At 41.5% G+C, this 15249-nt stretch overlaps 1 protein-coding gene and 1 pseudogene across 1 annotated transcript in view; one reads left to right on the top strand and one right to left on the bottom strand.

The window, feature by feature from the left end:
* LOC124721306 (neurogenic locus protein delta) overlaps positions 1–15249 on the bottom strand; it is a 1352207-nt gene that overhangs the window by 706388 nt on the left and 630570 nt on the right. The window lies entirely within an intron of this gene.
* Positions 8685–8802, top strand: LOC124723353 (annotated as a pseudogene).

Here is a 15249-nt window from a genome sequence, read left to right as displayed (position 1 = left end):
TCCTTAGGTTAGTTAGGTTTAAGTAGTTCTAAGTTCTAGGGGACTGATGACCTCATATGTTAAGTCCCATAGTGCTCAGAGCCATTTTTTTTATTAAGACTTTTAATTAAGTAGATTTACATGTTACACTTGTAGCTTTTAAGTTGGTCGTAGGTTGTGTTCCAAAAATGAACAGCATATAGACAGAAGTGATGACACTTCATGCAGGACCAGACCTTCATTCTGCAGGACAATGCCCAAGCACGTACAGTGCAAGCTGTTACTGATTTGTTTGACTGATGGGTCTGTTATGTGCTATACCACCTACTGCACTCCCCTGACTTAGTCCCTCGTGAGTTCAACTCGATTTCTAAGCTGAAGGAAACACTTCACGGCATTCGTTGCAGAACTGCTACGAATTCGTCGTGCAATAGACCGCACCGCTCGAACTGTCAACACAACTGGCACTGCTTAGAGTATCCTACGACTTTCACATCGCTGGCAACGGATTATACACAATGCTGGTGACTACTTTGAAGGTCAGTAAAACTCTAAAACACGTATCTATTTTGTACGAGCTGTAAATAAATAGTTGCCACTATTAAAGGTCCAATCCTCGTATTTCCTTGATCGGTGCATTTGAAAGTTCTCGCCTGCCTATAGAGCTTCTGAATAGTAGCCAGGCACTGCCACTCCAGAAAGATTTCCACTCGCCACGGCAGCGTTTATAACCAACATAATTGGTTGACCAAGCCATAGGCTGGAAGGACCATTTGGAAACATGTATCATTATTCGCATTTACACAATTTTTATACCTTTTGAAGAAAGACTAGCACATGAACAGTCAAAAACCGATATATGAGCAACAATTCATTGTTTGGACGTCTCTGTTCACTCGTCGGATGAATCTCACTTTTTTACTAGCGATACGTAACACAGTTGGAGACGCCGCGCTATCGCAGGTATTAGAAGCGGCAAGTAGTAATTGGCAGTTGTAATTAACGAAACGACATAGGATTGCAGAATGTCCTCAACTGCGACGGCAGATGCAAGAAAGTCGTCTCATTTCAAAGTAGTACGTAATAACTCGAAGATATATTGGTTTTTTGTTGACTGCGACTGTTAGTTAATAATATTAATACATTTTGCAGTAATCACTAACAGTCCTTGAATTATTATTAATGGATATGTATCCGGTGAGCTCTGACTGTAAGAAAAACTGCTCAAAATAATCAAAAGATTACAATTCTACGACTGCATAGTCGTTGACGTTTTATGGAATGCAATTAAATGAAACTATAAATTGTACAGAAATATAAATTCAGATATGAAATCAATATCAAGTTATTGTAGTAGTCACGGTGGTTTTTCGTGGCAACTTGAGACTGGAACATGTGAAATGGTCTTGTCTAGAAATTCTGTAAACCACTACGAGCATTTAGATTATAAATTCATCTTCTGGATTTCAAATTTTACTGAGGAAACCTCACTTTTACGTCAAATCAAGCTTACGACCAACTGTTACCCGCCTGAAACCATCACTGTCGAAGTAGGAAACTCTCTTTTATCGTAGAGATAATGAGATACCGGCGTATTGCTAAGAATAGGCCGAAAAAGAAAATAATTAAGTGAGCTTTAAATGGAGTGTTTTATATACAGTTTTCACCGGCGTAACAAGTGGGTTATAAATAAATATTCTGAGCTCCAAATAACGCCTTCGCGCGGAGGAGAACGCTTACCAAAGAATTTTCACGTCTTAGGTGAAGAAAGCATGTCTCATCGTCACAAAACAAATCTCTCCGAATGTCCACTCTTGTGACCTTGAAGTCAACGGTAATTAGCTTTGAATAAAGTGTAGATCAGAACGAGAGATATGTGTGACTCGTTCGTTTGTTAACTGTAGTTTAGGTATCGTCGCAGCTGACAGAAAAGTAAACACAAGATTTCAGGAGGGTGAAAAGAAAAAGATGTTTAATACTTATGAAACCTTTCTTTCTGTGATGTCTCTATTACTAATGTATGCGGATGCTTTTTTTTTTGTTTTAGCAGGCGTGACGTGTCTGACATTGATGATGTCAGGAATGTAATGAGGAATGCAAGTGGGAGCTAGTGTCGCGGATGGAGCTAGTGTACGGGCCAACTAGGTTACTGCTGCCATAGCGCTTTGGCTTTGTCAGCCTTGTTGTTATTTTGAGCATCAAGACAGAACGTGGGCGATAAGGAGCTCATTCTTAGAGCACGCCTACAAGCGGAGAGCCGGCCGCGCCAACACCTACCTGGCATGTCGGTGGGTTCCGTCTCTATTTTGGACGAGCTGTCTGACCTACACACTCACTTTCTCTCATCCCAAATACAATCACTGTTTGCAAGCCACGCTTTCTTCGGCTTTCTGACCCTAATCAAGCGGAAACAACATTTTAGTCGTCTTTACTGGGGTTCCATGCATTGCGGAGGTTGAGAATAGATGTTTCTTTTATTGTTTCTTGTCATTTTGTTACTGCAGTTAACTATTTCTGTTCCTGATTTAAAAATTATTACATCAAGGTAAGCAAAATTTTTGCTTAAGCTAATTTAATATCTGTTTACTAATTTAGTGATGTTAGTAATTTTAAAAAATCTGGCTATCCTAAAGAGTCGCCGTTTTGTCAAAGAGAAACATTGAGTGGTTCTATTGTAGACAATAAAATTGAATGCTTTTATGCGTAACAACGCAGATGAACGTTCGTGTTAATTTTCCTAAATGATTTCTTGTAAACCTAAATTTCCAATATTTTACATAGCAACATATGCTTACTCAAAGTCTAACTTGTTCCACTTTTAAAAAAGCTCTATTACTAAGAGTACATATAAATATTGTAACCCTTATTAATTGCAGTGATTTACATCTGAAGGGAAGATGTTACTGTGCGTTTCAGTATGTAATTGGTTAGATACAGCTTTCCTTGATAGTCTATCCTGCAGTAGCAGTTTCACCTGTACATCTACATCTACATCTACATTTATACTCCGCAAGCCACCCAACGGTGTGTGGCGGAGGGCACTTTACGTGCCACTGTCATTACCTACCTTTTCTGTTCCACGCGTGTGGTTCGCGGGAAGAACGACTGCCGGAAAGCCTCCGTGCGCGCTCGAATCTCTCTAATTTTACATTCGTGATCTCCTCGGGAGGTATAAGTAGGGGGAAGCAATATATTCGATACCTCATCCAGAAACGCACCCTCTCGAAACCTGGACAGCAAGCTACACCGCGATGCAGAGCGCCTCTCTTGCACAGTCTGCCATTTGAGTTTGCTAAACATCTCCGTAACGCTTACCAAATAACCCTGTGACGAAACGCGTCGCTCTTCTTTGGATCTTCTCTATCTCCTCCGTCAACCCGATCTGGTACGGATCCCACACTGATGAGCAATACTCAAGTATAGGTCGAACGAGTGTTTTGTAAGCCACCTCCTTTGTTGATGGATTACATTTTCTAAGGACTCTCCCAATGAATCTCAACCTGGAACCCGCTTTACCAACAATTAATTTAATATGATCATTCCACTTCAAATCGTTCCGCACGCATACTCCCAGATATTTTACAGAAGTCACTGCTACCAGTGTTTGTTCCGCTATCATATAATCATATAATAAAGGATCCTTCTTTTTATGTATTCGCAATACATTACATTTGTCTATGTTAAGGGTCAGTTGCCACTCCCTGCACCAAGTGCCTATCCGCTGCAGATCTTCCTGCATTTCGCTACAATTTTCTAATGCTGCAACTTGTCTGTGTACTACAGCATCATCCGCGAAAAGCCGCATGGAACTTCCGATATTATCTACTAGGTCATTTATATATATATTGTGAAAAGCAATGGTCCCATAACACTCCCCTGTGGCACGCCAGAGGTTACATTAACGTCCATAGACGTCTCTCCATTGAGAACAACATGCTGTGTTCTGTTTGCTAAAAACTCTTCAGTCCAGCCACACAGCTGGTCTGATATTCCGTAGGCTCTTACTTTGTTTATCAGGCGACAGTGCGGAACTATATCGAACGCCTTCCGGAAGCCAAGGAAAATAGCATCTACCTGGGAGCCTGTATCTAATATTTTCTGGGTCTAATGAACAAATAAAGCGAGTTGGGTCTCACTCGATCGCTGTTTCCGGAATCCATGTTGATTCCTACAGAGTAGATTCTGGGTTTCCAAAGACGACATGATACGCGAGCAAAAAACATGTTCTAAAATTCTACAACAGATCGACGTCAGAGATATAGGTCTATAGTTTTGCGCATCTGCTCGACGACCCTACTGCAGTGTACGTCCACTTGAACTTGTTTACTGCTTGCAGCCAATCCTTGCTCTCCCTCCATAATATTTATCACCCGAGCTCCGTTACCAAATTGACCATTACTTGTGACGAGCGCAAAGACAAGAGAAGCAAAAAGGAAATTGCATATGTCATCGAAATATCATGAATTAGCCCATTGTTGTATTCCAAAACACGTGGCTTTGAAAACAAGACCTCAAACACAAAGTTTCTACCAGTAATAATGTCTTACAGACAGCAACAAATACCTCACTGGCTGCCGATTCCAATGACCTTCCATTCTTATCAGTTTGATTTTGCTTTGAATTTGCTATGATTGAACATGGCAAATTACTTCAACTCCTGTCAATAAAATCTTCTTACACTTATAGCACCGTCAGATGTCAGAATAATACTAGCGGCAGGAAAAAAGAAAGAAATGCAGGAGACTATCCCTCATGATCAGATCCAGAGTTTTGGCTTGACTCTCATTCTTCATGGCTGAGCTTCCCTCACAAGGAAGAGCTTCCCTCAGAAAAGGCTTTAATTCTACCGTCATTTTCACCTGAAATGAACCCTTTGAATTGTAGAGGGGGCAGAACATCCGAAGCATTCAGGAAAGCTAAAGGCAATTCCAGAACTGGTTATCTCCTCCTATCTGGGGCAGGGAGGCTCTCAAGCGACTCAGAACTGGAGTGTCACTATGAATATCAAACGTTAAGAAGTGAAATTTGACTGAAGGCAATGAGACAGGGTCTATGTGGCTGTGATGAAGTGAAAGATGCAGAAGAACTCTTCATCTGCAGCAGCCTGAGAGAAGCTTTTATTTTGGGCAAACTCCCTGCCTCCAATGGACTAGGCCGTTCAGGATAGTGAACACTGAAGAAATTATCTTAAATTTAGAAAAATTGTGATTTTCGATACGGCTGTGTTTTCTACTCATGCAAGTAGATAACGGTGGTATGTGTGGCCTATACATGCCTTTGTAGATAATGTTGTAGAAGCACACTAGTCCGATAGTTCTTGACTCAGGTGTGAGTAGTGTGACTCCGGCAAACTCCATCCAGAAGTTGTCATGAGCCTTGTGCCCAGCATGGGAGCGCGTTGCAGAGCTTGCACTGCAGTTCATGGTGATCATAGTACACACCCTTTTAAAAATCGTACCCCACCTTTTGTAAGGTATAGGTCCACATTAGTTGAGTACCGACCCTGATGACCTCGCTATTGAGCGCCTTAAGATACGTACCACCAACCTTTGTAAGGTCCTGGGAACCATAAAAAATCGCAGTAACTTCAGCGTACTTATTATCTATGACAAAACGGTCGTTTCCCTTTGTCTGTTTACTTCTTTGAGTTACCTTCTGTACTATACTGTGACATTTCTTTCTATGTAAACTCCAAGCTTCATCGAGCTATCCTTAAGTTTTGCACAACGGTGTATGTTGCTGTTAGCAGTTTCATAGAAGTTTTTTGGTTTTATTTTATAATTGTCGAAGTCGAAACTAGGTGCTTGTGAAACACATTCAGTACAGTTGCGGTATGGACAGAAAATTCTAAATAAGGTTTTAAAAAATTGTCTCCAACTATTAACTGGGGTTTGACTTTTCAGTTGATTAGCTGACGTCATGATAATTTCTGAAATGAATCCGAAACTGTAAAATGAAGAGCATTTGTGTAAGTACAATGTGTCCCATAATAGTCGTGAAGAAATGTAGTGGAAGATGTTTCCTTGATGAACTTCGCAGCATGTGTTCAGATTTTGAGTGAAAAATTCGGATCTCCTTGCCGGTAGTCGTAGTGATTATGACGGACTTTAATCATGTAAATGGATCTTATCGGGCATAGAAACCGAAATAATTCTCACGTGTAATATACCATGTGAGTACGGAAGTAGGAAAAAAGGAACTAATGTCTAAGGTTTACAAATGAGCAGTTTATCATTACACGTTTAGTTGCTGTTCTTGTTGTTGTCTTAGTCATCGTTATCGTCATCGTCATCTTCGGTCAGAAGACTGGTATGACGCAGCTCTCCATGCCACTCCATCCCGTGCATGCCTCGTCATCCGAGTAACTTCTGCCACCAACACCCATTTGAACCTGTTTGCTGTATTCATCTCTTGGCCATTCTCTACAATTTTTAACCCCCCCGCCCACCCACCCGCCCACCCACAAACACACACTCTTTCCACCAATATTAAACTGATGGTTCCTTGATGTTGCAGAACGTGTCTTATCAACCGAACCCTTCTTTTATTCAAGCTGTACCACAAATTTCATTTCTTCCTGCTTCTGTTCAGTACATCCTCATTAGTTACACGATCTGTCCATCTAATCTTCAGCGTTCTCTCTAGCACCACATTTCAAACGTTTTAAAAGATTTCTGTTCTCTTGCTGTTTGAACCATTTTTCATCCAAGTTTCACTTCCATAGAAGGTTACACCCCAGACAAATACCTTCAGAAAAGACTTCATACATTCAAATCTATATTTCATGTTAACAAATTTCTCTTCTTCAGAAACATTTTCCTACCATTGCTAGTCTACATTTTATATCCTCTCTCATTCGGCCATCAATATTTGTGGCAAAACTCGTATATGAGTTTCGGTGTATCATTTCCGAAGGTGACTCCCTGAGCATCACCTGATTTAATTCGACTACATTTCACCACCCTTCTTTTACTTTTATTGATATTCATCTCATATCCTCCTTTCCAGACGCTATCCATTCCGTTCAACTGCTATCCAAGTCCTTTGCTCTCTCTGACAGAATTACACCGAAGCGCCAAAGAAACTGATATAGGGGCGCCATGTCACGAATTGCGCGGCCCCTCCCGCCGGATGTTCGAGTCCTCCCCCGGGCATGGGTGTGTGTGTGTGTGTGTGTGTGTGTGTGTGTGTGTGTTGTTCTTAGCATAACATAGTTTAAGCTAGCTTAAGTAGTGTGTAAGTCTAGGGACCGATGACTTCAGCAGTTTGGTCCCTTAGAAATTCACACACATTTGAACATTTTGAACTGATATAGGCATGTGTATTCAAATACAGGAATATGTAAACTGGCAGAATACGGCGCTGCGGTCGGCAACGCATATACGAGACAACAAGTGTCTGGAGCAGTTGATAGATCGGTTACTGCTGCTAAAATGACGGGTTATCAAGATTGAAGTGAGTTTGAACGTGGTGCTACAGTCGGCGCACAAGCGCTGGTACACAGCAACTCCGAGGTAGCGATGAGGTGGACGTTTTCCCGTACGACCATTCCACAAGTGTACCGTGAATATCAGGAATCCGGTAAAACATCAGATCTCCGATATCGCTGCGGCTAGAAAAAGATCCTGCAAAAACGGGACCAACTACGACTGAAGAGAATCGTTCAACGTGACAGAAGTGCTACCATTCCGCAAATAGCTGCAGATTTCAAAAATGGGCCTTCAACAAGTGTCAGCGTGCTAACCTTTCAACGAAACATCATCGGTATGCGCTTTCGGAGCCGAAGGCCCACTCGTGTACCATTCTGTCCACTATTACTGTAGGGCATCGCTTCCGAAATGCTTACAGAATAACGTGGGGCAGAGCGGCCGAAAGATGCAGACTAGGGCCCAGCAGCAGTGTACTATAGATAACTGGAAGTGCGAAGCGTTCCTGTTAATTGGAAGAAAGCGCAGATCATTCCTCTTTTCAAGAAGGGTTTTCTAACAGATGCCCAAAACTGTAGGCCTGCCTATATCTTTGACCTCGGTCTGTTGAAAAATTCTGGAGCACGATTAGGGCCCATATATATTGACATTTCAGGACACTGAAAAACTGCTCTGTAGAAATTAACATGGGTTCTGGAGAGAACGACCGTGTGGCACCCAGAATGCTCTGTTCGTCCACGAGACACAGAAAGCAGCAGATATGGGAAAGCAGCGGATATCATGTTGATGACATGTTCCTTGATTTGCGACAGACGTTCTATACAGTTCCATCCCAAGAGAGAGAGTTAAAGGGTCATTTGTTTTCGCAACGTACGTAAATGACCTAGCAGATAATGTGAAAGTTCCATGAGGCTTTCAGCAGGTGATGTTGTTGCATACAGAGACGTCAGGAAGCCAGAAAATTGTAGCGAATTTCGGAACGACCTGTAGAGGATCGGCGCTTGTTGCAGTGTTCGACAGCTGGCAATCAAGATAAATAAATGTAACGTATATTGCATAAACAGGCAGACAGACCAGTTGCTGTACGATTAGACGACTGCAGAAAAATAATTGGATGCAGTCACATGTTGAAGACTACGTATAGCGCCGCTACTTATCGCAAGTTCTTGAAGCTATATGAGCTGAAGCGGCAATATTTCACGATGTCTCACAAAAAAGTCCGCATTTTTTCAACCAGAATTGGCCCAGAAGATAATGCTTTACATTACTTTTTGAGCAGGCAACGGCCTTGCCGCAGTGGATACAGCGGTTCCCGTGAGATCACCGAAGTTAAGCGCTGTCGGGCGTGGTCGGCACTTGGATGGGTTACCGTCCAGGCCGCCATGCGCTGTTGCCATTTTTCGGGGTGTACTCAGCCCCTTTATGCCAACTGAGGAACTACTCGACCGAATAGTAGCGGCTTCGGTCAAGAATACCATCATAACGACCGGGAAAGCGATGTGCTGACCCCACGCCCTTCCTAACCGTATCCTCCACTGAGGATGATACGGCGGTCGGATGGTCCCGGTAGGCCACTCGTGGCCTGAAGACGGAGTTCTTATTACTTATTGAACTCCCCTCGCAATTACCTTAGCATCACCTGACTTTAATCGCCTAAACCCCATTGTTCTTCTTCTAACCTTATCTGAGAGCTAATTAAAAGAACTCATTGTTCTATAGATTACTGATAATCGCTATTGTATTCAACAAAAATGTCATCTTATTCAATAGAAATGAAAGTGGATCGGCTGATTCATTACCGCTTTCGTTGAATAACGACGACAACAATTCTTCACTGCCTGGAACGAAAGGGCTACGTAAAACAGCTCATTACGGAAGTACACGGGAAAGTGCAATCTGCGTTAGCCAACAGAAACGGATCGAAGGAAATGACTCGCTGGAACGTAAGCATTATACAGCGAGCCTGTCGCCCCACGGCGTTCACTTAAGTAGCATACAACAGAGGTTAATGGTGGCCACGGAGGCGGAGGTAGTCATGGATAATGGAGCATCAAAGAGCTGGAAGCGCTCGCGTGCGGATGCTGCAGCACAGCCGCTGCCGACCAAAGCATCCAGCACTGAGCAATGGCGTTCGCGTGCTTTCCTTACATTCGGAAGAGACGGGATTCGATTTGCGTGGCGGGGAGTTATAACAGAATATTTCAGAAAGTTCCCCTAACGGTACAAGGAAATGCCTGAATTCTTAGCTATCTGCTTCGCTGTTACGCTGTATAAGCGCCGTGTCATGACCCTCCAGGCTCAGTGATCACGCAGACAAAGATGAATCTGGTTGTAATGGCTGTTTCGTACGCTACTCCTTCACGAATATAGTGCAGATATATTGCAGTCTGCATAAAATACGAAGGAGACCTTTTGACATGACTGTTTGCGTTTAAGTGCAGTGTTTCCACGCTGGTGTGGAATGGATTCCTTTATAGTACATTTCTCGCAACCTCTTGCATCCTATCGCGTATAAGAACCCAAAATATTCATACTCTTGAATATTTTTTCTTGCTGTCTTCGACATGCGCCATCTAAATTTAGGCAGTACCATCGCAACCCCAGAGAATACCTTGTCTTCAAAACTGAGTTTTTGTGAATACCCACAATGTGATGTTCAGTTTGAGGTGCGTTCTGAAACTGTGTATCTGGATAATAAATGGCTTCAAATAATTTCAAAGTGAAAGACGCAGTTTCTTTGAAAACTGAACTCTACATATACATCTAAATAGCTACTCTGCTATTCAACTGTAAGTGTCTGGCAGATGGTTCATTGAACGGCCTTGAAGCTGTTTCTCTACACTTCCATTCTCGAACAGCGTGCAGAGAAAACGAACACTTAAATCTCTCCGTGCGCGCTCTGATTTCTCCTATGTTACTATGTTGATCATTTCTGTCGAGCTAGACAGCCAAAAGCAAAACATTTTCGTATTCGGAGGAGAAAGTTGGTGACTGAAATTTCGTGAAAAGATCTCGCCGCAACGAAAAGCGCCTTTGTTTTAATGATTACCACCCCACCTTGCGTATCATATCCGTGACACTCTGTTCCCTATTTAGCTATAATACAAAATGAGCTGCCCTTATTTGAACTTTTTCGATGTCCACCTTCAATCCTATGTGATGCGGATCCCATATCACGCAACAATACTCCAGAAGAGTTCGGCCAAGCTGGGTAGTCTCTTTAGTAGACCGGCTGTATTTTTTAAACGTTCTGCCAATAAAACGCAGTCTCTGCTTTGCTTTCCCACGACATTGTCTCTGTGATCGTTCCAATTTAAGTTACACGTTATTGTAATTCCTCAGTATTTAACAGAATTCACAGCTTTTAGGTTGCACGATTTATCGCGCAACGGAAATTTAACAGGTCCCTCTTAGCACTAGTGTGGATGGTCTCACATTTTTCGGTATTTATAGTCAATATTCAATTGACTTGGACCTCTTTGGTGAAGAAATTTTGGAATATTGTATTAAGTAACACTGCTTTAGTGGCCTGTCACTATTAACATTACCATAGCTATCATGCAGTTAAGGTATTGATTGCTTCTTACCGCTGGTATACTTTACATACGACCAAAATCTTTTTGGATTTTCTTCCAGACGTAAGCGAAATTAATCTGGATACATTTCCGTCCGCCAGCCTGTGATGACTGTATATTATTACCGAAGTTTTAGGCATACAGTGGCTTTGAATTTTGAAACTGGTTGAGGTGCAGTGATCTCCGGTCGTTTTCGATCCCTTTCCTTTAGCCTTCGCTGTCCTGAGCGGTAAAATGTAAATTTCGTATGGCGTTCTTGTTCGGAATATTTCACAGGGTAGGATCAGTCCCATATCGGGAAAGGTGTTCTTCCTCCGCCCATATGTGCTCCATTCCGCCCAATAAGTGACTTGTGTCGTGTGTGTATTTGTGGAGTGTAGGTGGCTGAATTGTATATATGTATAGGGCAGTATTATCTTTGTGTTGGGTGATGATGATGATGATGATGATGATGATGCAAGTGACGATGATTACGATGATGATGAGAGAAGGGAGAGGGCGAAATTCAGTGCCGGCATACAGCGTGCTCCTCTCGAACAGCACTAAGAGGGTTTCCGGGCTTAACATCCCCATCAGACGGATGGATCACCACCTACAGGGTCACTTGCGCCTACTTCATGAGACACAGTGGAGAGGTTTCCAGTTCAATTCATGAAGTTAGGGTTAAGAGTCGTATTCGGTAATCGTCAATGCATAATTCCTTACGTGATGAACAGTTCGCACATTCCCCCTACACATTACGCGTTGTGTTTCAGTTCCAAAAGCGTATGGTTTTACTCTCAGTCCTATGAATTCTGTAATAATATCCCCTGATAATTAATCTTTCTGCAACCTAATGTTCTATTCACTGACATATGGGATATTATAAATGTTATTGTCAAGGTAGCCCAGAACGACAAACTAACTACGCACGTCACTTTCAATAACAGCATACATACTTTGTCTTTGTGACATCTTTTAACATTTTTCATCTCAATTGTCTTCAAAATATAGCCACAATGGAAATATACAAGAAGCGTCTAAGAAATATAGAAAACTGAAATTATTACAGCTTTGGATTCGTCAGAAACAATGTTATGCTTACTTATTTCAGTAGCAATCAAAATTTTGTTAAGTAAGACACTATGCTCGAGGTTAATCTTGCTGTCAGCTCAGCCTTCCCACCATGACACTAGCATCATCACTCATTTTTCGCAACTTCTGCATAGTGTCACCAAAAACACAGGTAACCAAAAGTTTGAAAAGTTCTTTTTGGATTCGTATGTTTTTCAACAGCAATATTTATATGCGATTTCATTCAGGGAGCTTGATGGAATGAACATATCTAGTTAATTTTGCTTTCAGTAAGATTATTGTTCAGACACTACTTCAAATTTCTGTAGTGGGACACATAACTTCTGATCTCATAAAGTGGACATTACCTTGTTTGGAATTTTCGGTTGTTTATGTTCGGTGGTGGTACCATTTCTTTTGGCATGATGGTAGATCAGAGTAAAGTTCAAAAAACACTTTCTGGATACTCAAGATCTACTTCTAATATATAAATTATGTCTAAATAATCTGGTGTCCTGTGTCCACAGACAGCCGTTTAAAATCGGACAATGGTAGGTCTTGCAGCACTGCTTAGCTGTAGAGGCTATTACCACTGAGATATGTAATACAAGATTAATCATTTTGATTTTAGTCAGCCATGAACATACTGTCAGTAACGGCGTTTGTTAGCAGCAAAGTCCTACTTCCAAAGTCAGGTGAGGTTACAGAAATGCATTTGAACAGCAAGAACACATCACTATCACCATCTAATGACATCAGTGGATGGTTTTAAACCAATGTTGCAGATCAGCTCTGGAATAAACTGGAAACTTTCCTAGTTCGTCATTTTGATTGGGCATTAAAAGAAATTTTGAAATTCTAAGTTAACCTGACAACAAATGAAGGATTTTGTGCAAACACCCAGAAAATTACAAAAAGTGATTGCAAGGAAACATACTATGATAAATGTTGGTTAAGAAGACGATAATGGTTGTTTCAAGATTCCCTTGTAATTGGTGACCATGTGAGCTACACGTTCTTCCTTATTCAGATGCATAAACTTGGCAAATATTTCATTTCTTACCAGTCTGAAGCTTGTAGGAGTTTTTTAGAAAAACAACAAACATGTATCTGTTAATTCATTTGGTGTTCAGCACTCTGAGCATGAATGGATCGTTACAGGAGGGACAAAATGATATGGGGAAAAAAGAATTTAAAGTGGCTCCACGACAGTCTTGAAATGTCATAATCGTAAGAAACATATGAAAGTGTTAATGGTGCTCGTTGAAAATATGGAAATGTACCATTTCTATTACATAAAAATCCTTTCGAAGCTAGCACGTAGTACCATTACTGTTTACCATCATTCAACTGATGTTCGTCAGCCCTGTCTGTGCTATGTTCATTATATTCAGATGTTGGCTGCACCTTTAGTTGATTGTTCACAATTCAAACCAGCATCTAGTGTCATGCCTAATGCAGGAATGTTGTTGTTGTTGTGGTCTTCAGTCCTGAAACTGGTTTGATGCAGCTCTCCATGCTACGCTATCCTGTGCAAGCTTCTTCACCTCCCAGTACCTACCGGAACCTACATCCTTCTGAATTTGCTTAGTGTATTCATCTCTTGGTCTCCCTCTACGATTTTTACACCTCCACGCTGCCCTACAATACTAAATTGGTGATCCATTGATGCCTCAGAACATGTCCTGCCAACCGATCCCTTCTTCTAGTCAAATTGTGCCACAAACTTCTCTTCTCCCAAATCCTGTTCAGTACTGCCTCATTAGTTATGTGATCTACCCATCTAATCTTCAGCATTCTTCTGTAGCACCACATTTCAAAACCTTCTATTCTCTTCTTGTCCAAACTATTTATCGTCCATGTTTCACTTCCATACATGGCTACACTCCATACAAATACTTTCAGAAACGACATCCTGACACTTCAGTCCATACTCGATGTTAACAAATTTCTCTTCTTCAGAAACGCTTTCCTTGTCATTGCCAGTCTACATTTTATATCGTCTCTACTTCGACCATCATCAGTTATTTTGCTCCCCAAATAGCAAAACTCCTTTACTACTATAAGTGTCTCATTTCCTAATTTAATACTCTCAGCATCACCCGATTGAATTCGACAACATTCCATTATCCTCGTTTTGCTTTTGTTGATGTTCATCTTATATCCTCCTTTCAAGACACTATCCATTCCCTTCAACTGCTCTTCCAAGTCCTTTGCCGTCTCTGACAGAATTACAATGTCATCGGTCAACCTCAAAGTTTTTATTTCTTCTCCATGGATTTTAATACCTACTCTGAATTTTCCTTTTGTTTCCTTCACTGCTTGCTCAATATACAGATTGAATAACATCGGGGAGAGGCTACAGCCCTGTCTCACTCCCTTCCCAACCACTGCTTCCCTTTCATGCCTCTTGACTCTTATAAGTGCTATCTGGCTTCTGTACAAATTGTAAATAGCCTTTCGCTCCCTGTATTTTACCCCTGCCACCTTCAGAATTTGAAAGAGAGTATTCCAGTCAACATTGTCAAAAGCTTTCTCTAAGTCTACAAATGCAAGGAACGTAGGTTTGCCCTTCCTTAATCTAGCTTCTAAGATGAGTCGAAGGGTCAGTATTGCCTCACGTGTTCCAACATTTCTATGGAATCCAAACTGATCTTCCCCGAGGTCGGCTTCTACTAGTTTTTCCATTCTTCAGTAAAGAATTCGCATTAGTATTTTGCAGCTGTGACTTATTAAACTGATAGTTCGGTAATTTTCACATCTGTCAAATATTATATTCTTCTTGAAGTCTGAGGGTATTTCTGTTTCATACATGTTGCTCACCAGGTGGTAGAGTTTTGTCAGGGCTGGCTCTCCCAAGGCCGTCAGTAGTTCCAATGGAATGTTGTCTACTCCGGGGGCCTTGTTTCGACTCAGGTCTTTCAGTGCTCTGTCAAACTCTTCACGCAGTATCGTATCTCCCATTTCATCTTCATCTACATCCTCTTCCATTTCCATAATATTGCCCTCAAGTACATCGCCCTTGTATAGACCTTCTATATACTCCTTCCAACTTTCTGCTTTCCCTTCTTTGCTTAGAACTGGGTTTCCCTCTTAGCTCTTGATGTTCATACAAGTGGTTCTCTTATCTCCAAAGGTCTCTTTGATCTTCCTGTAGGCAGTATCTATCTTACCCCTAGTGAGATAAGCCTCTACATCCTTACATTTGTCCTCTA

Source organism: Schistocerca piceifrons, chromosome X, assembly GCF_021461385.2.
Source record: "Schistocerca piceifrons isolate TAMUIC-IGC-003096 chromosome X, iqSchPice1.1, whole genome shotgun sequence".
Classification (NCBI taxonomy): domain Eukaryota; kingdom Metazoa; phylum Arthropoda; class Insecta; order Orthoptera; family Acrididae; genus Schistocerca; species Schistocerca piceifrons.
Note: the sequence above shows the minus strand (reverse complement) of the source record. Positions and strands in the feature narration are given on the sequence as shown.